A 27724-nucleotide genomic window follows, 5' to 3' on the forward strand; every position below is an offset into this window, starting at 1 on the left:
ATGGATGACAGGAAGCTCTTCGCCATATCCTTTAGGAAGTAGCTCTCAGTTCATATTCTTGTTCTCAGTCTCCAGAGCCTGCCTTCCTTCCCTCTGAGAGAGGTACATTCTTTTATTCTTATTTCAAACCTCTACTTGTCTTTCAGAGCCCACACCTGCAGTCCACAAGGGTTGATCTTAGCTTAGATTTCATCACCTTCCTCCTCCAGGGCAAACCATAGGTCATACCAACCACAGCAATGTACTTCCCAAAAGTCTGAGTTACTAAGCAGAGAATCACATCACAGGTTGTTTCATCTGAGCAGTTCAGTTATGAGTTTCCAAAACACATTAGACAAGTTCAGGGTGAGTTTTGACCCTTTAAGTCCCTTCTTATTCAAACCTCTCCTCTCATGTGAGGTCTAGGTAAGCTTCCCCATTGTTTTTTTTGTTTTAGCCGTGCCGTGCAGCATGCGGGATCTTAGTTCCCTGACCAGGGATTGAGCCCATATCCCCTGCAGTGGAGGCATGGAGTCTTAACCACTGGACCTCCAGGGAAGCCCCAAGCCTTCCCCGTTCTTCCTACAGTTTTCTTAACTGTAAGACCGAAGATTTACACACAGCTTCCAACATAAACAAACACTAATTTTTTTTATAGAACATATAGTGTATTATAGAAAATATGAAACCCTTTTTTTCCTAAATGCAGCATAATCTGCACAGATTCCTTGGCCCACCATAGAGGTGGTGCTGGACATTATTCCAATAGCAATTCTTCATTGTCTTTCTGGCAATCATGCCCAGAAGAGATGGATGTGAACAAAATAGTGCTTATTTTCTGTTTCTTCAAACCACAAAACCATCTATATCAAGTAGTTGCTTGCAAGTACACAAATACTCTAAATAATGAAAATACAGGGAGTAGCAGCCTGTAGATATCATTGAGCCCATGTTGGTTAATTGTACTGTTCAACTCTTCTATATCCTTTACTGCTACTCTTCTATTACTGAGAGAAAAATGTTAAGCTAAGCATGAGTTAAGACTGATGTCCCCAACTCTAATCCATTACCGTATTAATCATTCCAATCTCCTCTCCTTGTTAATATGTAATCTCCCACTTCAACAGTGAAAACTTGGCTCCCACCATCAGCCATCAGTTTACTTAATTGTTCAATTCCAGGATTCATGCACGATTTTTTTCAGAATCATTAACTCATACTGCTGTACTGTAGGAATAACTTTATCAACTAGAGTACAGTTCTAACATACAATTCATTTTGCCTTTAGTCTTATAGATTTCACTCATATCAAAAGTCATTAATCTTGGGATATGATCCTTATTTCTTTTTTTTTTGAATTTTTGAATTTTATTTATTTTTTTATACAGCAGGTTCTTATTAGTTATCCATTTTATACATATTAGCGTATACACGTCAATCCCAATCTCCCAATTCATGATCCTTATTTCTAATGTGTGGCCCTTTTCAAGTTTCACTAAAAAGCTCATGGTATTTACCAGTTCCTTCTACTTGGCAGGAGTTCAACTCCAAACTCTCCTTCCAACACCAGACAGTTGCTAAAATCTCTATCAGGTTATTTATTTAGCTTTCTAACTGCTACTCTCTGATGGGTTCCTTGGGGCTATTGCCCTCAATAGGAATAGTTTAGAAGTTGGTGAGGGGAATTTTTTTTTTTAATTGGGGTATAGTTGCTTTACAGTGTTGTGTTAGTTTCTACTGTACAGTGAAGTGGAGCTCCCTGTGCTATACAGCAGGTTCTCATTAGTTATCTATTTTATACATACTAGTGTGTATATGTCAATCCCAGTCTCCCAATTCATCCCACCACCTCCCCTCCCTTTGGTGTCCATACGTTTGTTCTCTACATCTGTGTCTCTATTTCTGCCTTGCAAGCTGGTTCATCTGTACCATTTTTCTAGATTCCACACATATGCGTTAATATACGATATTTGTTTTTCTCTTTCTGACTTACTTCACTCTGTATGACAATCTCTAGGTCCATCCACATCTCTACAAATGACCCCACTTCATTGCTTTTTATGGCTGAGTAATATTCCATTGTATATATGTTCGGTGAGGGGAATTTTTATGCAAATGTTAGGGCTCCTGGCTCTATATCTCTCATCTTTAGAGAGACTTTCCTTTCCATTTACAAGAGCTGTGTCAGCCCTGAACTCTGGATTCTGTTTTTTGTTGTTGATGTTTGTTTGTTTTCCAGTTCAGTTACATTACCATTTTCGCCTTGTATTCTATTTCTGTGTGCAGATGAAAAGTGGGAAGTGCCCTCAGGAGAAAGAGCATTTTGATATAAGCTCACTTAGTTTTCTTCTCCACTTTCACATTTCATGTCCCTTCCAGTTTCTGCCATCTTTGGAACCCTTTCACACAGTTTATGCTTATATTTTGTACAACATTTATCATTGTTATTGGCAGGAGATCAGTCTCATAAAATAGTTCTTAAACAGAGCAGGTAGGGTATTTATTCCAGTGAGATCATATAAGTTGGCATGAACTACCTGATAAATACACTCCCATCTAAGTTGTGGGTCTCTTCTTGGCAGATTCAGAAACCTGATTATGTCAGGAGGATCTGTTTATATTAACCAATCACAAGACTAACATATAAAACCAGAAAGCCATTTTATTAATTTCCGAAGATAAATAAGACTTGGACCAGAATCCTCATAGCTGCTTGACCAGCAACTTTCTTTTCCTGTAGGCAAACCCACATGGAAGTCAAATTACAACTAGGGGTTTGTTTGTTGAGCATGAAATCAGAAAAAGAGAAGCAGGTTGGGTGCTTGATGGAATCAAGCTAATATAGCCTCAGGTGTACATCCCCACAAAATGGAAAACCTGGCGATGGACCAAGCCTCCTCCAAATTCATTGACTGAGTTTCTTCTTTTTCTCTGACAGCTCTTGTTTATCTCTGTGTCACTCTTTTTTCTGGATTTCCATGGCTGACCTGTACCTTTACCCAAGGACATTGTTCTTTAGTAAGAACGTCAATAACATTAACATGACCCATATTGTACTGGTCTAAACACTAGTCTACCTTTTTCTTGTGACTTTTCATAATTCTACTTGAGTCCTGTATTTATTCATTAAAAGTTTAATTCTAAGAGAAAATCTTATTTCGTCAAAGTTAAAATCGTAGAGAAGATGTCCCAAACAGGGGCTACAGTATCTACCTCTTTGAGTTTAAAGATACAATGGGATAACATAGGTAATGCTTCTGCACTTACTTGATAAGTGTTAAAGAATTCTTTCGTTTCCTTCCCCTTATTTAATGAAAACAGGCGTTGAAGAAAACACATCGATTTTTTTCTTGTATGTTCCCCACATGAAAATCATTTTCTTAAATTTTTGCTGGCCAGAAAAACAAGGGTCCTGAAAGCATTTTTCAATCACAAGCCTGGATGGAGATTAAAAGGCAAAACAAAACAAAAACATTAAGGCTTTCAATGATCAATTCTCCTTCACAAGACACTGGTAAATCAGAACCTGACTCTCCCAAATAAATATCAGCATTGGAACATTGTGTGTCCTGACTTCCATCAGTCACGAAGAGATCTAAGCCAAGGGTCTCGGGCTTTATCTTGGTGGTGAATTCAGAGACAGCGTTGCCATCCCCATCAGCAGCAGAGTTAAATTGTATGTATGATAATTAGATACACTGTAACACATCACTGTTTACATCCCTTGATATTTATCATTAGAGTTAACTGTCTGCTATGTGGAAAACACTAAGGTGGTATCTCTGAATGTTATTTCATGTAATCCTCACAGCTCCAACAGCTAGGGTTTGTTCTCATTTCCAAATAAGGAAACTGGTACAGAGTGGACTCCACATAAGTGTCTGAATGAACATGGGTGAGCGGGCTTAGTGACTTGCTCAAAATCATGCGTCCAGCAGGCATCAAGGTTGGAATGTAAACCACCCACGTCTAATTCCAAGGCCTGCGTTCTTTCTAACACCTCACGATTCCTGTTAATAACATAGTTCATCCTAGCCAAGGCTTGTGGAGATCACAATTAAAGAAACGATTCTGACAGTGAAGGTGTGGAGACCCGGAACAGAGTCAGAAAGATGTATTTGGAAAGACAGAAGTTTCGGGGGCTGCCCATCGAAGACAAAAGCCGAATCTCATTGATCCTATTCCTGTACCAGCAGAGATACATTGCCATGAACCTGTGTCATTTCCAAATGAATGCAATTACTATTTATACCAAGAAAAGTTCTTTTTTTAGAAAAGCATTTTGTTAAATGGAAAGAGCATGGCAGAGGGAGTCGGGAATCCTTGAGAGAGTCAGAGAGCCCTCTTGGCCTCGGTTTCCTCATCAATCAAAGAAGGGCATCAGCCCAGATGATCTTTAGAGTCTAAGAGTTCAAGGTGCCTTGCCTCAGTCACATCCATTCTTTTCTCCTGACCCACTTTCCCAGCTGCATGCTCGTGGAACAGATTGACAACAGCAATCACAGAGTCAAATTCCCATTTAAAATACAAGTCTTGTTATTTTGGTACCAATTACAAGGTTATGGATCATACTTAAAGGTGTTTAATATGCTGTAATGTTTAGACACACTTGGCTCCAACATTTATGGGCGCTGTTTGTAGCAATAAGAAGCATGCTCTCACTCTCTAAGTATGAAGACTGCTGTAAAAACAGTACAGATGGGCCGGAAAGAAAGAGTCTCCAACCAGCTACAAAGAAGGGCAGCAAGTGTTTTTGGCTGCACTGTGGGTTTACCTACTGACTAATCTCTCATCACCCACAGCCTGCTTTTATAGGTGTGTATTTTGTTGTTGTTTCTTACTTTGATTCAATGCCTGATGTAGAGTATTTGTAAAAATGGTATGAGGGATTTTTACGGCCTTGTATGGCAATATTGTGCTAGGAGTCATACATTGTTTTAATGAGACCACAGTTCTGTGACTGTGTTCCTCTTTATCCCTTCTCACCACATCAAGGTGACAGGTGGCTACTTCTCAGGTGATGTGAAAGTGTCCAAAAATGTGAGGTGATGCAATGATAATAGGAGATAGCATAGTTGTCTTTAAGCCCAAAAATTGTAGTTGTGTTTGAGTCCTAGAGGGATCGTATGTCTGAGGTAAATCCAGTATATCTCCACTTTAAAAACTCTATTCAAATATGCTCTTAAACCTGAGAAGGAAGTGAAATGTACAATCCATTTAAGAACCAGATTCCTGGCTGAAACCAAGTTTTACAACTTGGGGTTGGGGGAGCCTTCACAAAGAAATCCCTCTCAGCACTCATTAGCTCACGAGCACGGGCCATGCCAAAATAACCTTTTCCATGTTGAAAACAGGCAGCCATGTGCATGCTTCTATAATCTTTATTGAAAAAAAAAAAAAAAAAAGAAAAGAGAAAAACCTCACTGACTTTGCTGCAGAGCCTTGAACTGAAGGTACCATGTTGACGGAGGAGCAGCTGAACTTGAAGGAATTAGTTTAACAAAGTGAAACATATAAAGTGGCAAAAAGTTACAGGAGGTGAGAAAGATTCAAGGAAGCAGAATAATTTAGGAAAAGTCAGCCTTAACAAACAGCATTCTACATTTTGAGCATCCTTGCAGGGAAGGTGCCTATACTGGGAGGCAAAGCAAAACAAGATATGACCTCCATCCTTAAGAAGTTTCCCTCTAGAGCAAGTGTCAGCAGACTACAGCCAGAGGGGCCAAATGGCCTGCTTTTGTACTGCCAGTGAACTAAAAATGGGTTTTCCTATTTTAAAAGGTTAAAAACAACTAAGAAAAATAAAATACAAGAGTTAAAATGAAAAAGAGCATGCCAAACCACCAGTGGCCCACAAACTCTAAAATATTTACTATCTGGTCTTTTACAGAGAAAGTTTCCATGGGGAAAGTCAGATCATTGAATTACGATCAAAATGACAAGGGCTAGGGTGGAGTAAATGTGTGGTTTGCCAGGTCTAACAGAGAGGTGTGTAACACAGGTTTGAGAAATCAGTGGAGACTTCTCGGAGAAAGTGGCAACTCCCCTGGGATCTACAGAATGGGTAGAAATTAGATAAACAAAGATACTGGAGTGATGATTGAACATTCAAAGCAGAAGAACACCATGGTGTAGGAATGGAAAGAAGTTGTGTTGCAGAAACTTAGATGGAAAGTGAGTCGGAAGAGATAAGGCTGGTTACCCAGGTGTAAACGGGGGTTGTCCCCCTTCCCAGGTCCAGGTTGTTTCTATCGGTAAGTCCAGCCTGTTCTTTGAGGGCTTAACCCCTACTCACAGACTGGTAGCAATCAATGAGGGAGCACCAAAGGCAGCAGAACAGCTGACCTCGAGGAGGGGTCTGTGCATTTGGGTGGAGGGTGCCCTCCAGGCTGGGACAGCCCTCCTGCAGCAGGTGCTCTCCATGTGCTAGTCCCCCACCCCGGCTGCAAGCCTGCCAAACTCCTGCATCATCGTGGGCTTCATTTCCCACCACCTCCCAAACTCAAAACCTCAACTGTCCTCCTGGGGACCCAAGAACCTCTCCTTTTAACCTCCCAAAACACAGATTTCTGATAATACCCTGCTTTGTGGACAAAGGAGCTCCCCACTGCATTGTTTATCATCAGCCAGATGAGGCTTGGACTTCTGAGATGCCGTTGGAAATACTTAAAAGGTGAACACACTTAGAAGATTTATAGCAAATTCACGTTCCATCGTGGCTGACTTCAGTGTTCAAGAAAATGTGACTTGTTTTCTATAATTCAACTGGACATGTGATTCCCGGCCCAGTCTGCCAATTTATGGTAGCCATTTACAAGGAAACTAAGGCATTTCTGGAACTACATGAGGTCACTTTTTTTTTTTTTTGGCTTTGTTGGGTCTTTGTTGCTGCACGTGGGCTTTCTCTGGTTGCGGCGAGTGGGGGCTACTCTTAGTTGCGGTGCGCGGGCTTCTCATTGCAGTGGCTTCTCTTGTTGTGGAGCACGGGCTCTAGGAGTGCGGGCTTCAGTAGTTGTGGCTCGTGGGCTCAGTAGTTGTGGCTCGCGGGCTACAGAGCGCAGGTTCAATAGTTGCGGCGCACGGGCTCAGTTGCTCTGCAGCATGTGGGATCTTCCCGGACCAGGGCTCGAATCCGTGTGACCTGCATTGGCAGGTGGATTCTTAACCACTGCGCCACGAGGGAAGCCCCACATGAGGTCACTCTATGAATTAACCGTGGTCCAGTCTGTATTTAACATGCTTGATTGAGATCCCTTCTGCCTCCACTCTTCCCGGGGGCAATGATCTAAGTTCTGAGGGCTTCCTGAGCGTGAGAAAGGAGACAAGCTCGCGGTCATCAGCATTCATCAGCCGGCCTCTGCTGAGATGTACAACCCTCGTTCCTCTTTGATTATTGCTACTTATTCCTGCACACCCATGGCTGAACTAGCACATTCCCCGCTTCGTCCTGAAATCCAGTCCAGGAAGGTCTCTCTCTTCCTGACCACAAAGGCCTGCCCGCAGCCAGCTCTGAGCCACGTTTAGGACACAAAAATGTTTACTGTCCTCCTTGGTCTCACAGGAATGTCTCAGGCCCACTCTGCCTAGAGACGTCTGACTACCATTTTTTGTTTCTTTTTATAATTGAGGTACAATTTCCATAACATAAATTTAACCATTGACCATTTTAAAGAGTACAGATTCAGTGGCATTTAATGCATGTTTGAGGTTGTGCAACCATCACCTCTGTCTAGTTCCAAGACATTTTTCTCTCCCCAAAAGGAAACCCGACACTTCAGAGGCAGTTACTTCCCATTCCCCCTCCCCTAGTCCCTTGCAAGCCCCAATCTTCATTCTGTCTCTACAAATTAACCTTCTCCTGATGTTTCCTATAAATGGAATCATACTTGTGATACTTTGTGTCTGGCTTTGTTCACTCAGCACAGGGTGTTATAGAGGTTCATCTACATTGTAGCAGGTTATCAATAATTTATTCCTTTTTGATGGATGAATACTGTGTAATTGTATGGATATACTCTATTTCGTTTGACTGACATTTGTGTTGTTTCCATCTTTGGGCTATTGTGAATTGTGTTGCTATGAACACTCATGCGCATGCATTTGTTTGAGCACCAGTTTTCAATTCTTTGGGGTGTACACCAAGGAGGGGAATTGCTGGGTCGTATGTTAACCCTATGTTTAACTTTTTGAAGAACTGCTCAACTGTTTTCCACTTCAGCGTTCAAGAAAATGTGACTTGTTTTCTATAATTCAACTGGACATGTGACTCCCAGCCCAGTCTGCCAATTTAGGGTAGCCATTTCCAAGGCAACTAAGGCATTTCTGGTAATGACTAGAAATCAGAAAAAAAAAAAAAAAAAGGACTGGTTGGTGGAAAGACTTGGAGTTCAGTTTTATATATTTGGTTTAATGTTCAAGCGAGACAAGAATTTGAAGATATTTGTAGAGAGTGTTTGAAGTGATATATTGTAGAACCTAAAATGAAAGAAAGTGAAAATGCAAAGGGTAAATATTTAGGGAAAAACTAGAAAATTCAAAGAACTAAATGAGACTGAAAAACGTTGTAGAGTTTTACTGCCAGGATTAGATTGGAACCAGTCCTCTTCTGCGGACAACCAGAAAAGCTGGATAAAATTAAAGAAAAAATTCTGCTTGAAATCAATGGAGAGATGACAAGAGAGTGAATTGTCAGGCCAGGGTTACAGTAGGATGAACTCAGATGTTGGAGCCACTTTTCACCTGAGGATGTTTGTTGACTCCCAAGAAGGCAGCTCAGAGGCTCAGTCGCTAGGCAATGGTTTTGACAGCCTTGTGGGACTAAGGAGACAGAAACTGGCATTCCAGGCCTGCCAAGATGGTCTTACTACTGAAGCCCTTCATTTTGGTTTAGATCCAAATTGGTTTTATCCACAGAGGAGGCATGAGCCAGAAATAGACAAGCCCTCTCAAGAACTTCTCTACAACTTCATGTCAGTCCTTGAAACTAGACCAGGGTAATCCAGGATTGATAGCACTCCCCGTCAGCTGGCAAACACAATTCTTCAGAAGAAGATAACGTCATCCAAGGCCTCATGTTACTTCTACAAACTATTTTGCAAATGCAACATCCAGTGCACACACATGTATACATGCACAAACAAGCACAAAAGGAAACAAGACTACTTGTTAAAGGTATTTTACTTTCCATTGATTAAGAAAATATTGTAGAGTTGGTTCAAGACGGCGAAGTAGAAGGACGTGCGCTCACTCCCTCTTGCGAGAGCACCAGAATCACAACTAACTGCTGAACAATCATCGACAGGAAGACACTGGAACTCACCAAAAAAGATACCCCACATCCAAAGACAAAGGAGAAGCCACAATGAGACGGTAGGAGGGGCGCAATCACAATAAAATCAAATCCCATAACTGCTGGGTGGGTGACCACAAACTGGAGAACACTTATACCACAGAAGTCCACCCACTGGAGTGAAGGTTCTGAGCCACACGTCAGGCTTCCCAACCTGGGGGTCCGGCAACGGGAGGAGGAATTCCTAGAGAATCGGACTTTGAAGGCTAGCGGGATTTGATTGCAGGACTTCAACAGGACTGGGGGAAACAGAGACTCCACTCTTGGAGGGCACACACGAAGTAGTGTGTGCATCAGGACCCAGGGGAAGGAGCAGTGACCCCGGGGGAGACTGAGCCAGACCTACCTGCTAGTGTTGGAGGGTTTCCTGCAGAGGTGGGGGGTGGCTGTGGCTCACCGTGGGGACAAGGACACTGGCAGCAGAAGTTCTGGGAAGTACTCCTTGGCGCGAGCCCTCCCAGAGTCCACCATTAGCCCCACCAAAGAGCCTACAGGCTCCAGTGCTGGGTCGCCTCAGGCCAAACAACCAAAAGGGAGGGAACCCAGCTCCACCCATCAGCAGACAAACGGATTAAAGTTTTACTGAGCTCTGCCCACCAGAGCAACACCCAACTCTACCCACCACCAGTCCCTCCCATCAGGAAATTTGCACAAGCCACTTAGATAGCCTCATCCACCAGAGGGCAGACAGCAGAAGTAAGAACTACAATCCTGCAGCCTGTGGAACAAAAACCACATTCACAGAAAGATAGACAAGATGAAAAGGCAGAGGGCTATGTACCAGATGAAGCAACAAGATAAAACCCCAGAAAAACAACTAAATGAAGTGGAGATAGGAACCCTCCAGAAAAAGAATTCAGAATAATGATAGTGAAGATGGTCCAGGACCTCGGAAAAAGAATGGAGTCAAAGATCAAGAAAATGCAAGAAATGTTTAACAAAGACCTAGAAGAATTAAAGAACAAACACCTAGAAGAATTAAAGAACAAACGAACAGAGATGAACAATACAATAACTGAAATGAAAAATACACTAGAAGGAATCAATAGCAGAATAACTGAGGCAGAAGAACGGATAAGTGACCTGGAAGACAGAATGGTGGAATTCACTGCTGCAGAACAGAATAAAGAAAAAAGAATGAAAAGAAATGAAGACAGCTTAAGAGACCTCTGGGACAATATTAAACACAACAACATTCACATTAGAGGGGTCCCAGAAGGAGAAGAGAGAGAGAAAGTTCCCGAGAAAATATTTGAAGAGATTATAGTCAAAAACTTCCCTAACATGGGAAAGGAAAGAGCCACCCAAGTCCCAGAAGCGCAGAGAGTCCCAGTCAGGATAAACCCAAGGAGAAACATGCCGAGACACATAGTAATCAAACTGACTAAAATTAAAGACAAAGAAAAATTACTGAAAGCAACGAGGGAAAAATAACAATTAACATACAAGGGAACTCCCATAAGGTTAACAGCTGATTTCTCAGCAGAAACTCTACAAGCCAGAAGGGAGTGGCATGATACACTTAAAGTGATGAAAGGGAAGACCCTACAACTAAGATTACTCTACCCGGCAAGAATCTCATTCAGATTCAAGGGAGAAATCAAAAGCTTTACAGACAAGCAAAAGCTAAGAGAATTCAGCACCACCAAACCAGCTCTACAACAAATGCTAAAGGAACTTCTCTAAGTGGGAAACACAAGAGAAGAAAAGGACCTACAAAACAAACCCATAACAATTAAGAAAATGGTCATAGGAACATATATATCGATAATTACCTTAAACGTGAATGGATTAAATGCTCCAACCAGAAGACACAGGCTCAGTGAATGGATACAAAAACAACACCCATATATATGCTGTCTACAAGAGACCCACTTCAGACTGAAAGTGAGGAGATGGAAAAAGATATTCCATGCAAATGGAAAACAAAAGAAAGCTGGAGTAGCATACTCATATCAGATAAAATAGACTTTAAAATAAAGAATGTTGCAAGAGACAAGGAAGGACACTACATAATGATCAAGAGATCAATCCAAGAAGATATAACAATTCTAAATATATGCACCCAACATAGGAGCACCTCAATACATAAGGCAACTGCTAACAGCTGTAAAAGAGGAAATCGACAGTAACACAATAATAGTGGGGGACCTTAACACCTCACTTACACCACTGGACAGATCATCCAAACAGAAAACTAATAAGGAAACACAAGCTTTAAATGACACAATAGACCAGATAGATTTAATTTATATTTATAGGACATTCCATCCAAAAACAGCAGATTACACTTTCTTCTCAAGTGCACACGGAACATTCTCCAGGACAGATCACATCCTGGGTCACAAATCAAGCCTCGGTAAATTTAAGAAAATTGAAATCATATCAAGCATCTTTTCTGACCACAGCACTATGAGATTAGAAATCAATTACAGGGGGAAAATGTAAAAAACACAAACACATGGAGGCTAAACAACACATTACTAAATAACCAAGAGATCACTGAAGAAACCAAGAGGAAGTCAAAAAATACCTAGAGACAAATGACAATGAAAACACGATGATCCAAAACCTATGGGATGCAGCAAAAGCAGTTCTAAGAGGGAAGTTTATAGCAATACAAGCCTACCTCAAGAAACAAGAAAAATCTCAAATAAACAATCTAACCTTACACCTAAAGGAACTACAGAAAGAAGAACAAACAAAACCCAAAGTTAGTAGAAGGAAAGAAATCATAAAGATCAGAGCAGAAATAAATGAAATAGCAACAAAGAAAACAATAGCAAAGATCAATAAAACTAAAAGCTGGTTCTTTGAGAAGATAAACAAAATTGATAAATCATTAGCCAGACTCATCAGGAAAAAGAGGGAGAGGACTCAAATCAGTAAAATTAGAAATGAAAAACGAGAAGTTACAATGGACACCGCAGAAATACAAAGCATCCTAAGAGTCTACTACAAGCAACTCTATGCCAATAAAATGGACAACCTGGAAGAAATGGACAAATTCTTAGAAAGGTATAACCTTCCAAAACTGAACCAGGAAGAAAGAGAAAATATGAACAGACCAATCACAAGTAATGAAATTGAAACTGTGATTAAAAATATTCCATCAAACAAAAGTCCAGGACCAGATGGCTTCACAGGTGAATTCTATCAAACATTTAGAGAAGAGCTAACACCCATCCTTCTCAAACTCTTCCAAAAAACTGCAGAGGAAAGAACACTCCGAAACTCATTCTATGAGGCCACCATCACTCTAATACCAAAACCAGACAAAGATACTACAAAAAAAAGAAAATTACAGACCAATATCCCGGATGAATATAGATGCAAAATTCCTCAAGAAAATAATAGCCAACAGAATCCAACAACACATTAAAAGGATCATACATCATGATCAAGTGGGATTTATCCCAGGGATGCAAGGATTCTTCAATATACACAAATCAATCAATGTGATACACCATATTAACAAATTGAAGAAGAAAAACCATATGATGATCTCAGTAGATGCAGAAAAAGCTTTTGACGAAATTCAACACCATTTATGATAAAAACTCTACAGAAAGTGGGCATAGAGGGAACCTACCTCAACATAATAAAGGCCATATATGACAAACCCACAGCAAACATCATTCTCAATGGTGAAAAACTGAAAGCATTTCCTCTAAGGTCAGGAACAAGACAAGGATGTCCACTCTTGCCACTATTATTCAACATAGTTTTGGAAGTCCTAGCCATGGCAATCAGAGAAGAAAAAGAAATAAAAGGAATACAAATTGGAAAAGAAGAAGTAAAACTGTCACTGTTTGTAGATGACATGATACTATACGTAGAGAATCCTAAAAATGCTACCAGAAAACTACAAGAGCTAATCAATGAATTTGGTAAAGTTGCAGGATACAAAATTAACACACAGAAATCACTTGCATTCCTATATACTAACAACGAAAGTTCAGAAAGAGAAATTAAGGAAACAATCTCGTTCACCATTGCAATAAAAAGAAAAAAATACCTAGGAATAAACCTACCTAGGGAGACAAAAGACCTGTATGCAGAAAACTATAAGACACTGATGAAAGAAATTAAAGATAATACAAACAGATGGAGAGATATACCATGTTCTTGGACTGGAAGAATCAATATTGTGAAAATGACTCTACTAGCCAAAGCAATCTACAGATGCAATGCAGTCCCTATCAAATTACCAATGGCATTTTTTACAGAACTAGAACAAAAAAATCTTAAAATTTGTATGGAGACACAAAAGACCCCGAATAGCCAAAGCAGTCTTGAGGGGAAAAAATGGAGCTGGAGGAATCAGACTCCCTGACCTCAGACTATACTACAAAGCTACAGTAATAAAGACAGTATGGTGCTGGCACAAAAACAGAAATATAGATCAATGGAACGGGATAGAAACCCCAGAGATAAACCCACACACCTATGGTCAACTAATCTATGACAAAGGAGGCAAGGATATTCAATGGAGAAAAGACAGTCTCTTCAATAAGTGGTGCTGGGAAAACTGGACACTTACATGTAAAAGAATGAACTTAGAACACTCCCTAACACCATACACAAAAATAAACTCAAAATCGATTAGAGACCTAAATGTAAGACTGGACACTATAAAAGTCTTAGAGGAAAACATAGGAAGAACACTCTTTGACATAAATCACAGCAAGATCTTTTTTGATCCACCTCCTAGAGTAATGGAAATAAAAACAAAAATAAACAAATGGGACCTAGTGAAACTTCAAAGCTTTTGCAAAGCAAAGGAAACCATAAACAAGATGAAAAGACAACCCTCAGAATGGGAGAAAATATTTGCAAATGAATCAACGGACAAAGGATTAATCTCCAAAATATATAAACAGCTCATGAAACTCAATATTGAAAAAACAAACAACCCAGTCAAAATATGGGCAGAAGACCTAAAAAGACATTTCTCCAAAGAAGACCTGCAGATGGCCAAGAAGCACATGAAAAGCTGCTCAACATCACTAATTATTAAAGAAATGCAAATCAAAACTACAATGAGGTATCACCTCACACCAGTTAGAATGGGCATCATCAGAAAATCTACAAACAACAAATGCTGGAGAGGGTGTGGAGAAAAGGGAACCCTCTTCACTACTGGTGGGAATGTAAATTGATACAGCCACTATGGAGAACAGTATGGACGTTCCTTAAAAAACTAAAAATAGAATTACCATATGACCCAGCAATCCCACTCCTGGGCATATACCCAGAGAAAACCATAATTCAAAAAGACACATGCACCCCAATGTTCATTGCAGCACTCTTTACAATAGCCAGGTCATGGAAGCAACCTAAATGCCCATCGACAGACGAATGGATAAAGAAGTTGTGGTACATATATACAATGGAATATTACGCAGCCATAAAAAAGGAACGAAATTGGGTCATTTGTAGAGACGTGGATGGATCTAGAGACTGTCAAACAGAGTGAAGTAAGTCAGAAAGAGAAAAACACATATTGTATATTAACGCATATATGTGGAACCTGGAAAAATGGTACAGATGAACCGGTTTGCAGAGTAAAAATAAAGACACAGATGTAGAGAACAAACCTATGGACACCAAGAGGGGGAAAGTGGCGGGGGGGGGGGGGTGGTGGTGTGATGAATTGGGAGATCGGGATTGACATATGTACACTAATATGTATGAAATGGACATCTAATAAGAACCTGCTGTATTAAAAAAATAAATAAAATTCAAAGATTCAAAAAAAGAAAATATTGTAAATATTGTGTGTGTTTTTGTGTGTACACACACACAATGCTAGGATAGTATTCTGGGATACTTGTAATGTATATACTATGCTAAGATACTATTCTGGAAGAGTGGTAATTTCTGTTTCTTGATCAGCATTGTGGTTACATATGTGTGTTCACTTAGTGAAAATTCAAGAAAAAATAACATTACTTGTTGACAATAAAAATTCAAAGAGTGCATAACGGGCATATGGTAAAAAGTATATCTCTTCAGTCCTTTTTTTCACAAGAGGCAAATACCGTTACCAGTTTTTAGATATTTTTACAGATATTATTTATATAGACATTATATATGCATGTATAAATGCAGATGTATGAATGTAGTTGTATAATGAAAGGGTCAAATGCTATGTACATTTTTATTGTAATATAAAATACATACAGAAAAGTATAAAAATCATTAAGTGTATAATAAGTATATAATTCTGATGAACACATCCATGAGAATATAAACAAGATTCTTTCATGTTTAAACCTCCCAATATACACCCAAAAAAACAACAACAAAATCCTGGGATTCTAATTGGGATTGCACCTAATTCTTAAATCAATTTGGGGAGAATTGATGAATTTGATATATTCACAATAGTGTGCCTTCTAAACCATGAACGTAGTACACCCTCCCTTTAGTTTCAACTTAATTTACTTCAGCAATGTTATATATAGCATTGTCCAGTAGAAACACAATGCAAACCACAAATGCAACTGACTGAACTAGCCACATTTCAAGGGTTCAATAGATATATGTGACAAGTGACTACTGTATTGGACAGTGTGGTTCTATAGTTCTCAGCATAGAGAAAATTACACATATATGGTGGATTGACTCCAAGATGGTTCATGTCTTTTTGACACTCTTGTAAATTATATCAGAATTTTTCTTCTGTTTTTTACTTGTTTGTTGATGACATATAGAAATATACTAGATTTTTGTATATTGCCCTTGTATCTAGTAATTTGATAAATCTGCTTATTAACTTCAATAGTTTATAGATTACTTCTTTTATTATAAGCACTTTATCATGGCAGTTCATCTCTCTTTTTATTTAAACATGTTTCCAATTTATGATGTTAGACTAACCATACCCTTTTTCAGTGGGATGAGGAGTTATGTTCTCAGGGATTCTGGTGCAAAATGGCCCCCAAATTGTTTCTTAACAAGAATGACATTTCTCTGGATTGGGTTGTGCCCTTAAAAATGTGGAATATGTTAACTCAGCATTTTCCAATTGTATGATCATGGATTTTGTTTTCTCCTCTATATGAAATATTTTTTCCTATAATCTTGCCCTTATTTTATAATTTAAAAGCAAATTTCCAATAAACATTTTTGGGAAAGCCGTGGGAAATACAATAGTATTACCCATGAGAAATTAAGACCATGAGCTCACAGTCATATATCAAGGCACATGCTTTTTTGTTTTTGTTTTTGTTTTTGGACACGCCACATGGCTCACAGGGATCTTAGTTCCCTGACCACGAATGGATCCCTGGGCCTGGCAGTGAAAGCGCCAAAATCTAACCACTGGACCACCAGGGAATTCCCAAGGCACATGCTTTTGAACAGCTTTTTCCACCAACGTGTTGAAGTGAAATACGCAAGTCCAAGTCTTATGTTCATAAGTCATATCCTTTGTAATTAATGGTAAAAATTGTTGTCTTATTTATTCGGTATCATTGGGCAGGAAGGCACTATGCATAAGTCAGCTTTCCAGACAATTGAAGTGCACTGCTTTGTACAAAAGATTTTTTTTTTAATTACACTTTTATAAAATATTTTTAATGCATTACATAATTTTAGAATGCCCTTGACAGACCATATTAAACTTCATTTGACCTTTTATTGATGATTCATGTCACTCTTATGAATTACAATAATTGTTCTGTGCTGTAAATCAGGTTTGCTCTCAGGGGAAATTGGAATGTATAAACCTGTTTATTCTTTTGTTAAATTAATGCAGGCTGCTGTTATTTTTTAATTCTTGTTTCCAGATTGTTTTTTAAAATCATAATGTCTTCCTTGTTTTAAACTGGTCAAAACCACATCTTCTTACTTCTATCCCATGTCCATCCCAGTACCTTCAAAAATACTCTATGAGTCAAGAAAGAACAGGAAGGTGGAAAGTTAATGGTGGGGATAATCTAGAGATCTAGGAATGGTGCTTTTCTAATTTCTAGCTTCCATTTCAGGCCTGGAAATTGATATGGTTAAAGTAAAAAGGTGACTCAGTGATATGCAAAGGGGCATAAAAGGGGTCTAAGATCAGGCTTCATAAGTGCTCTAAGAAAAGACCAAGAGCTTTCCCTCCAGAGTGCTGTGACGGCTATTTTGGATACACTGAAGCTTTGCTAACCCATCATATGCCAGCTAGTTGAGGCTGCTGGACATTTGTCATCTAAATAGTGAGTCGTCACTCTATTTCCAAGATGAATGGACACATTACGGAATAAAAACTATAGCTAAAATGCAATTTATTAATTGGCCCATGTCAAACTGGATTTCCTTAGCACAAGACCTATAAGCAGAATCTATAATTGCAATTTCAGTTCCACCAATTACTTTGGACACGTCATTTCACTTCTGTCATACAGACTATACACTTTAACAGGGTAACATTTTGAAAGGTTTGCAGATATTTGCGCTATTATTTCCATCCTTTACTCTCTCCCATTTCAAGTAAATCTGCCATTATGTATTTATTCTCAGAGAAGGAATATAAGAGAAGCAAGCTAACAAGTAAGAATTTCCTGCAGTAATAGTGTTTCAAAACACACATGTTCTTAAAGGAATAGAAAGGATTTGTGATAAGGACAAGATATTTAGGAGAAAATCTCATAGTCTTTCCTATTTTTTCCCCCCCCTTTCAAATTAGAAAATGATGCCCTGGATTGTGAGGTGAGGCGTGAGGGAAGGACACTGGGAGCTCCCAACCACAGGGACATACGGAAGTCCCAGTTAAAGTTGACCAAACTCAAGGAAGGAGGCGAAATATCAAATAGGTGAGTGGGGTACAAGGGCAGAGCAGCGGAGCCACAGCAGGGCACCAGGTCACAGGGGAGAGTGAAGGCAGACTGTGCCTAAGGAGCCTCACAGTGACCTTCTACCCCAGCAGGGGGCCTGGGATCAGAGTGAATCTTGCTCACCCCCGACTTGCATGGAGATGCCAGAGAGGAGATGAAGGACCAGGGACATCTCCAGCCATCTGGTGATGGACACCAGACAGGGAGCTGGTCATCTGAGAGGAAGCCATGGTGCCAAGCCTGCAAACTTTAACTCATTTAATCCTCATTAAAAAAACCCAGAAAATAGATGTTGTTATTGTTATCTCTATTTTATAGAGAAGGAAACTGCAGCTTAGAGAAATTAAATAATTTATCAAAAGCCATGCAGTGATGGAGACAGGGTTTGAGTCCAAATCTGCCTGCATTCAGAAACAATACTCTCGAAGCAAGCTGCAATGCCTTAGACACTTGACTTTTGATCCTGAACCCTTGTATAGCATGGATTATTGCACACTTTAGCTTCTTCATTATATATAGCAAAAATACTAATCATCTGTACAATCTAAGAAACCTGTATTAAGTAACCTTCTTGAAAGAGAATAAAATTCATCTAATGCCTTTAGAGTACTATTATGTAAACCATGTGATAGACTTGGTTTTATGGTTTCTTAATTATTACTGTCTCTGCTAATAAATGCCTACTTTATAAAATCGTAAGTGGAATCTGCTAGCCCATACAGCTGTAAACATTTCACTAAAGCCTTTCACATACATCACACCATACCCCAGACCATCTCCTCATCAACAGCAGAATCACACACGAGTTAATTAGGATGAGAGATGACTGTAACGTATAAACTTAATACAACAGTGGCTTAAACAAGATAAAAATTTTGTTCTTTTTCACATAAAAGCCCAGAGGTATGTAATTCAGGGATGGGAGGGCAGCCCTGTTTCACAAAGTCCTCAGGGACCCAGGCTGCTTTCCAGGCAACAGATGGATGGAGGAAAAAAGACAAAGGTACCAAATGATTGTTTCCTAAAGAGGCTCTCAGAAACTGAGAGTGTCACATGACACTTCAAGTTTTGTCCTGTTAGCTAGAATTTGGCCACATGAACACAACTAGCTTCAAGCTAAGCTGGGAAATATACTCTATTCTGGGGAGTCATTGGCTTAGCTAGAAATTTTATTGTTATGGAAAAAAAGAGGAAAACAAATATTGGAGGAGAGCTCACAGTCTTTGGTATCACACACTGTGTGTGCACCCATCCCACCTCAAACCCTGGTCCCCATCCCCATGAGTCTGCTTCCCTACGGAATTAGCGATCTGTGGCCTGAATCTTTAAAACTGATTCTATAAGAACTGCTCAGTCCTCAGCTGATCTCAGTGTCTGTCTCTGTCTTAGATATTGCTTAATTAATCATGTATTAGGAAACAAGATGTAAGGATTAGACTGTGCAGCTAAAGAATGAACATTATGTGTGTATATATACACACACACATATATACACACACATAATGTTTATGTCCATCTATATCATATGTTCATGTAATGTCTATATATTATATGACCTTGTATATAATATATAGATAAATGCCTATACATTATATATCTATATAGATATCTATATATGATTTAAATTTTTGAGATTGTTAAGTATATAACATAATACATGGAATTATTCCAGGTAGGTATGTATGTAGTTTAATGAATTATCATAAAATGAACCCCCAAGTACCCATCACCCAGATCAAGAAATAGAGCAGTGCCAGCCCCTAGGAGCTCCCACTTGCCCCCTTACCCATAAGACCCCTGTCCTCCATAGAGATAACCCTAAAGGTAACCACAAATCTGACTTTTATGATAACCACTAAAATGTGATATTTTGCGATAGAAGACTTGGATCCTAATCCCATTTTTGTGTGATCTTGAGCAAACTACTTCCAGGGAATCTTCCAGGTATGTACATATGTAGTTGGAATTTTTCATTTTACATAGTATATATTGAATATGTTTGTGTGTGTGATGCAAATCTCCAACTGGGTGGTATTTAAGATCATTTTTAGCTTTTAAAATCTGCCTTCTGCATGTGGATAGACAATTGCATGGTTTTTTGTTTGTTTTTGTTTGTTTTTTAATCCTTAAGTGCTCTTCCCGGTAACTTTTAGCATCTTAAAAAAATCATCTAAATAGTTAAAATGATAACTAAAATTGCTTCATTCCCATCAGAAATAAGGTTTAGTCCATTTATAAATAAAGTAATACACCTCATTAAATAATGTTACTCTTACGTGATGAATTTTTTCTTTTTTTTTTAATGCTCAATGCTCCAGAAAGAGATCATCTGACTTCTAAGGATCTTTTGGGACCTGCTAACTTAACTAAATTCCTGGTGTCAAAGCTCCATTAAAGTGGTCAGGCAGAAAAGATACCTGCTTTGTTGCACTAGGTAATTAAATTGTGTCAAGAGCATACTTGGCTCAATGAAGTAGTGTCAATGCTTTTTCTCTCTTACCCTGAAGAAACTAACTTTAATTGCTGTCTTCTCAGAATAATTTGGAATTTTCAACGAAGAACTTTCTGCAGAGAAGGCTTTATGATTTTAAGCACCAGAGTCAGAATGCTACCAATAATAATGAATATGGGCTGATATTTTGTGTGAGCACAGTAAAGGGGGAGAGACAGGGAGAAAAGAAGGTTTCAGGAAGAGGTAAGTATGGAAATCAGTAGAAAGGGAGGCAAAGAAAAAGAGACGGAGGATGAAAGAAGAAACTTGATGGGAAATAGAGAGATGGAAAGGGGGTTTCCTACACCTAGAAACAAATTCGTTAATGGTAACAATGCTAGTACACAGGGCTCACCTCTGGACAACGGCAAGCGGAGTAAACAGCCTCTGTCATGATTGTCCCGTTCACCGTCATCAGCAGTTGTTCCCTGAGAAGGCTCTTAACACCTCCTTATTTACGATGGAACCATCGCACAGTTGACTTTACCCGGTACAAATCCAATTCTCTCTGCCCACTGACACATACACACTACTATATATAAAACAGATAACTAATAAGGACCTACCATATAGCACAGGGAACTCTACTCAATACTCTGTAATGGCCTCTATGGGAAAAGAATCTAAAAAAGAATGGATATATGTATATGTATATCTGATTCACTTTGCTGTACCCCTGAAACTAACACAACATTGTAAATCAACTATACTCCAATAAAAATTTTAAAAAGAGGAAGAGAAGAAGAAACTATGGTTTCGAGAGGGGGGTTGCTGATTGCACCCACATTCCACCCAGAAAGCGATGTCCGGAGGCCAGGGTGAGGCGGGAACCGTCCTCTCTGGGTGAGCATCTCACCACCAGGAGTGGGAACCCGGTGCTTAAAGGTGCAGATTTGTATGCATCAAAAGCTTCTTTTGCAGAGGGTGCTCTCCTGAAGAACTAACAGTCCATTCCAGAACAGGTGGAGGAAACCGGCTGTGCTGGGCTTACCATATCGCCACGTGGGTCTCCATCATGCACCTTCCTATAGAATTTTCAAGGACAATTTGCATACGTACTTACTTTAGACTTAACTTTTGTTTAAGGTAGGACATCACTGTTTTATTGAAATGAACACCTATTGTGTCTGGAATTTTGAAACTTTCTGCAAAATAAAACAACCTAGAGTTATAGAATTTAACGTTTGGAATGGCTTTTTGGGGTCCATAAATGCTATCTATGTCATCTGCCTTACCCAAGGGTAGCCAAACCTTTGCTCTAAGCTTGAATATGAAAGACATTAGGAAGTGTTTACATTTCTTTTTGTCTCTGAGCCTTTGGTTTTTAAAACAAAAATTTCTTTTTGTCTCTGAGCCTTTGGTTTTTAAAACAAAAATTTCAGTAAATATTTATATGTTAAATTATGATTTGAGGCACATTTTCATGTTTTTCACTTCATTGTACCCTTGAATAGAAGTAGAACTGACAGTGGTCAAAGCTAAGGGTCCTATGGGACCATGGTGCTGGAGAATGTGGCTTTTAATTTGATGAGCAGAGATCCTAAAGGAGCTGTCATCCTACTGGGGGTATCTTTTTTTAACTTTGTTACTGAAGTTTTGTCTTTGTTATTCTTTACCCACACTGTCTGTCACTGCTTAGTTACTTGTTTGGGATGCTTCTATATTGGGATCTTGCTCTTTGGAAACTCTGTTATACTGTTGTTGTAAGATGAAACTAGAGTATCTCCCCCTGGGTAGGTGTTCTTTCCCTTAGAATAATAAAAATAGCAATAATAATAACAACAAAACAACAATGAATATAATTATTACAGTGTTTGTCATGTATCAGGCCTCATGCTAAATGCCTTATATACATTTATTTAATACTCACAATAATCCCTTAAAGCAAGTCTTTTCTCCACATTTTACAGAAAGACAAACTGAGAATTAGAGAAAGGAAGTAGTTAACATTGCCAAAGCCATAGACCTCTAGAGTGGCAGAATTAGAATCCATGCCTACATCTTTCTGATAGCAATCTATAGTTGGTCAGTCGGAAGCACAGGTGATAAGCTGGGTTTGAGGATGGCATCTGAACTGGGAGGTGGGAGCAATCTTGTAGGACTGAGCCCTTAACCTGTGGGATCTGGCACTACCTCCGGTTAGATAGGGTCAGAATTGAGTTGAAGTATAGGACACACAGCTGGTGTCCAGAGAATTGCTTGTTGGGGTGGGAGCCCCACCATCTCACTCACACACACACACACACACACACACACACACACACACACACACACACACACTGGAACTGGGTCCAGGATCCCCAAAGAGAAGCCTTCCCTGACTCACAGGAAGAGTTAGTCACTGCCTCCTGTGAGTTCTCGTGGCATCTTGTACAACATGTTGCTCTGTAATAACTTTGCATGTCACTGGACTTATAGATTATGAACTCCAAAAATCAGAAGCCAAGAGTTTTCATCATTATTACCTCATGACTTATTGCAGCCTCTGGCATACAGTAAGTACTCAATAAATACGCATCCAATGTTTACGTGAATGGTTCAAGGAGCACTTTACTAAGAGTACAGAATTGACTGTGTAGGAAAGGTGCTTTCTGACCCTCATCCTTTTTTCTTTTATTTCCTCCCATTTGCTCAGCTCTGTTAGGATAGCTGAACCTGCCCAGACTCATCCTTTCTAGAAACAATCTACTTGGCACGGTCATGAATACTCTCTCTGTGGTATTTTGCAACAGCAGACATGGAACTGAAGCTGGTGTAAGCAAGGACTCTACGAAGCTGACACAATGCCACCTGACTCCTTCTTGAGAGAGACACCCGGTGTCAGGGGCAGAAGCCACACTGCATCTACTTCAGGGTCTTTGAGACTAGACACCGTAAGACAGCTGGGGTCCATGGCTTCTTCACAGAATCCCTGAACTGGCAATAACCCAAAACAACCCAAATCCCAGGGGCTTCGGCTGAAACAATCTGCAAGGGGAAGGTAATACTCCAAATAGTTTTCAGTTAGTTCTGGTTTCCATTTATCTTTCTTTCTTGGCAGGTAGGGCAAGGGTGAGAGGAAAACGGGGCAGGTGGAAAGTGGAGTTTGATTGAATTACCTGCCAGGACTTCAGAAACCCACACAAAAGAAACTCACAACTCAACTTGGCATCTCTTTAGGAACCGTTCCCGAAAGGCTGCTGATGGAGATGCTGCTTCTCCGGAAAGCGTTCGGCTGCTCTCAGATAACTCACATCAGGAGAAGAACGGTTTTTTTCCTGCTGAAGGTGTAAAGAGGCTGCAGGATCGAGAGGCAGAAGGAGACTTTCCCCAGCCTACCCGCAGCCTGCTGGCATTAGTTACACCCTTGCTTCCCATGTCACTGAACAACTATGCCACGGTGCACTGTCCTCGGAAGGTCTGGATTCACAGTTCCCATGCAATATTTATTCCTCTCCTTTCTTTAACATTGAACTTTCTTATCTCTGCCACTGATGATTTGTCACCATTCCCCCATTCCATTTGATATTTATGAGCACACTTTCTACATCATTTAGTGGCGGAGGCCATTCTCTACTGCATAAAATATACAGATATTACTTACAAAAGAATTATTTCACAGTTATTTCAATAAGGTTAGAGCTTCAAAACAGGTCAGTTTATTTCTTCCATCTTCTGGAATCTTGGAGCATTTATTACTTCTAACACACACCTGACATTTATTCATTCAATTGTCCATCCACCACCCGTTAATTTGCAGATCTTTATGGAGCAACTGCACCAGGATTGGCAGGGAAAGCAAAGTCCAGGTCTCAATCATAATATTGTCATTTGTGGTACCAGCCAGCACTTGCACATCTCAGACATCCTGCTACAATGGAATTTTTTGAGTCAAGGACTGGGCCTCTTTGTATCACTATATGTATCTCAGTACTGGGAACATAGTAGACACACAACAAATTTTTCTAAAAAATCAATCCTGACTTCCCCCAATCTTTTCACATCCTGGATAAAGATGGGTCATAGTATCAGTGACTAATCCAAATAACTGCACTGTTTCTTGGACCCAGCTTCAGAATCAAGACCTCCAGCCTTCTATCCTCCATGTTTTTCTGAGAGTCTCCAGGAAATGTCTCACGGGATCTCAAAAAAGTTCTGTTTCCACTGCTCTGCTGGACCCTGTAGCTCCCACCAGAATACTGCTCATAGTCTACCGTCCGTCACCTGATGTCTCCTTGCTCTCTTCCTATGTTCTCACCAGGCTCCAGAGACCCTCCCTGCCTCCCCCATGCCCACCAAGTGACAACACTACCCTACAGCCCTCACGATCCCAACGCTGTGTGTGGGCTCTGCGGGCCGTTTGAGGGATCACAGAGTCTTGTCTCCTTCCTACTGCATCTAGTAAAGCAGCTCTTTTTCAGTTAAACACAGGCGGCGTGAGTGGAGTCCAGAACAAGTTCGAGATAACATCCACTACATTGTTCTCACAACTATCATTTCTCTCTGACGATTATAGTTTGATATTTTTTTCCATCGGTTTTCTTAAACGTTCCTAGATATGTCAGAATCCCTGAATGAGCACAAGTTGTGGCTCAAACTTTAATCCATGTTATATTTTGCAATTTCTTATTATAAAAGTAATACATATTCACTGTAGAAGAAAATAAAAGAAGAACATAAAAATCACTTGTAATCTCACCACCCAGACAACATTTTGGCCTATGTTCTTTTAGTCTTTCTTCCTGTTCATTTCATATCAACTAGAGGAAAATGATATTGATCAAAATTCCTCTTATGTTTGTTTAGAGATATACTTTGAGGATAAGACCCCATTAGGAGGCTTAGTAGCAAAAGGTCTCTGTTACTGCTCAGAGAAAAATAATAAGGTATACAGTTAGAGCTTCCCTGGGGAAAAACTGGGAAGAAGAATAAAACATGGTGTGGCTGGGAACCATTCTGGAATGGCAGAATAGTAGCAGGAGCAAACCGAGAGTTTAGATGGAGGCTGTTGACTCATGGCCTATGTGCAGGAGACCGTGATCTTCATTAGCATGAATGATCTTAGACAAAAACAAAAGAGAGGCAGAATCCAATAGAATGCCATTGAAATATATATAAGAATTTTAACCAAGCCAGACAGAAAGGCTATGAAACAAAACTCAAAATAAACATCAAGCAGGAGACAAATGACTTGAATCATCCCATCAGGTGCTAAAGCAACCTAGGTTTGTGAAGGATGGTGGAGAAGAAGGTGGTAGCAAGGGCAGGAGACACTCTAAAATCAAACAGAAGAATTAGATAACACTGTATCTTGAACCCAAGGACATGGGTTGTGAGATCCCCCAGCACTTGGAGGGAATGAACTTGCAAAAAGGCTAACTAGTGATGAGTGTTTTGGAAACCCATGGATTTCACATCCTGGCTTGAACTCTCTGACCTGCATGCAGTCTCAGGCCATTGATATGGCAACCCTGACTATTGTTGTACAGTTTCCTTAGTGGGTGTGTCTTAATAGTCTGGAAAGTTAGAGAGAAGGGATAAATCAGTTCCGTGATATGCACTGGATTAATTTAGGAATAATCTGTATGTATGTGATACTTCAAGTATTTCTAAGAGAGACTGGCATATTTATTAATCTGACAAAAATCTTGTGATCCCAATTTAAATCCCACAACTGAGTAATTTATTTTAGACATGTAATATTTGGTTGAAAGATATAAAAGGATTTCACTACATTTGTGTACAAAATTGGAAGATTTCAGAAAAGATTTTCTGTAGTTATGTTTAATTTATTGGATTTGCTGTATTGGGGAAGTTTTGCTTGTTAGAGGCATTGATTAAATTAGAAAGTTGATGTTGAATGATCATTTATTGTGAGTGATAATGAATATGAGCCACACCCCCCCCAATGTGTGTTATTTTCTCTAGCAATGTTCAGCTGCTCAACTGAAGACGTGTAATTGGTTAGATTTTCTAAGGTTATGGTTTTGCCAAGGAATTAAAATGAGAAGAAGAAAAGAGCTAGAGAATTGAGGATATTTGTGAGGTAATAATTGTAATAATGTCTCTTAGCTTGATAAGGTGTATAAGCAATGACCAGATCAACAGAAGAAAGGTGCTGTTAAAGGGAAAAAACTGTTACAAGGGGGATTGAACAAGTTGCAAGGTATTTCTATAATTAAGGGTTTAACATTTACATTTCATTATAAATATTTCAGATATTTTTACAAGTTTGAAAAAAACTAGAAAGTTGAATATATTTAATTTATAAGAGCAGTTTAAAATACTTAATGGAATTTAACAAACTACTTCATTGCGTGTTAATCAAAGGCATATTTCAAGATGCTTGTTAAAATTTACTAGGTTTTTATGAAAAGGATAATAAGATTTGTAAGTTGCATTTAAATGCTCAAGGAAAAAGACTGATATTTAAATCTGTCATTATAATTTATTTGTTTATTCAAAAATTTTATTGGGTGTCCTCAATAAATATTCTAAGTGCTGGGGAGAGGGCAGTGACTTGAACTTAAAGAACTTACATTCTATTAGGGCGACAAACATGAACAAACAAATGGTGAAATACATAGCATGGCCGAATATGAAAAGTTCAGTGGAGAAAAAGAAACCAGGGCAGTGGGATAGGACCTGCTGGGTGGTTAATTTGGGGTGAGGGTGGGCTTGCTCTTTTTCTATACAGGGTTTTGAGATGACCTCATTGATTGGATGACATTTGAGGAGAGAACTCTAGGAACTGAGGAAAGGAATTGTGCCTATATCCAAGAGAAGAGCTTTTCCAGGCAAAACACCCCTTGGGACTGCAGGCGCTGCAGGCTGGGAGTCCCTCAGAAGGGGCCTGTTCGTCGGACAGCCACGTTGATTACAATTAGTCCTCCATATCCGCGAATTCCACATCCGCGGATTCAAGGAACCGCATCTGAATACTGTTTAGAATCCGCGGTTGGGTGAATCTGCGAATTCAGAACCCGCGGATACAAATGAGGCACTTGAGCATTGGCGGACTTTGGTATCCAAGGAGGTACTGCAGCCAGTACCGCGCGGATACCAAGGGACGACTATACATCCTTAGGTCATGTGCTCATT

The 27724-nt window shown here is 39.6% G+C and overlaps 1 protein-coding gene across 2 annotated transcripts in view; it reads right to left on the bottom strand.

Moving 5' to 3' along the window:
- Nucleotides 1-27724, bottom strand: part of LOC309618894 (heparan sulfate glucosamine 3-O-sulfotransferase 3A1) — a 296024-nt gene that overhangs the window by 141898 nt on the left and 126402 nt on the right. Inside the window, exon 2 of one of the 2 annotated variants that reach the window (XM_082373369.1) lies at nt 3247-3416. The gene's annotated coding sequence lies outside the window, so the exon portion shown is untranslated. Of the gene's footprint in view, nt 1-3246; nt 6287-27724 lie in introns of those variants that run through there. The other variant, XM_082373370.1, reaches the window with a different exon arrangement.

This window comes from Balaenoptera borealis, assembly GCF_965194805.1.
Source record: "Balaenoptera borealis genome assembly, chromosome: 20".
Lineage (NCBI taxonomy): Eukaryota > Metazoa > Chordata > Mammalia > Artiodactyla > Balaenopteridae > Balaenoptera > Balaenoptera borealis.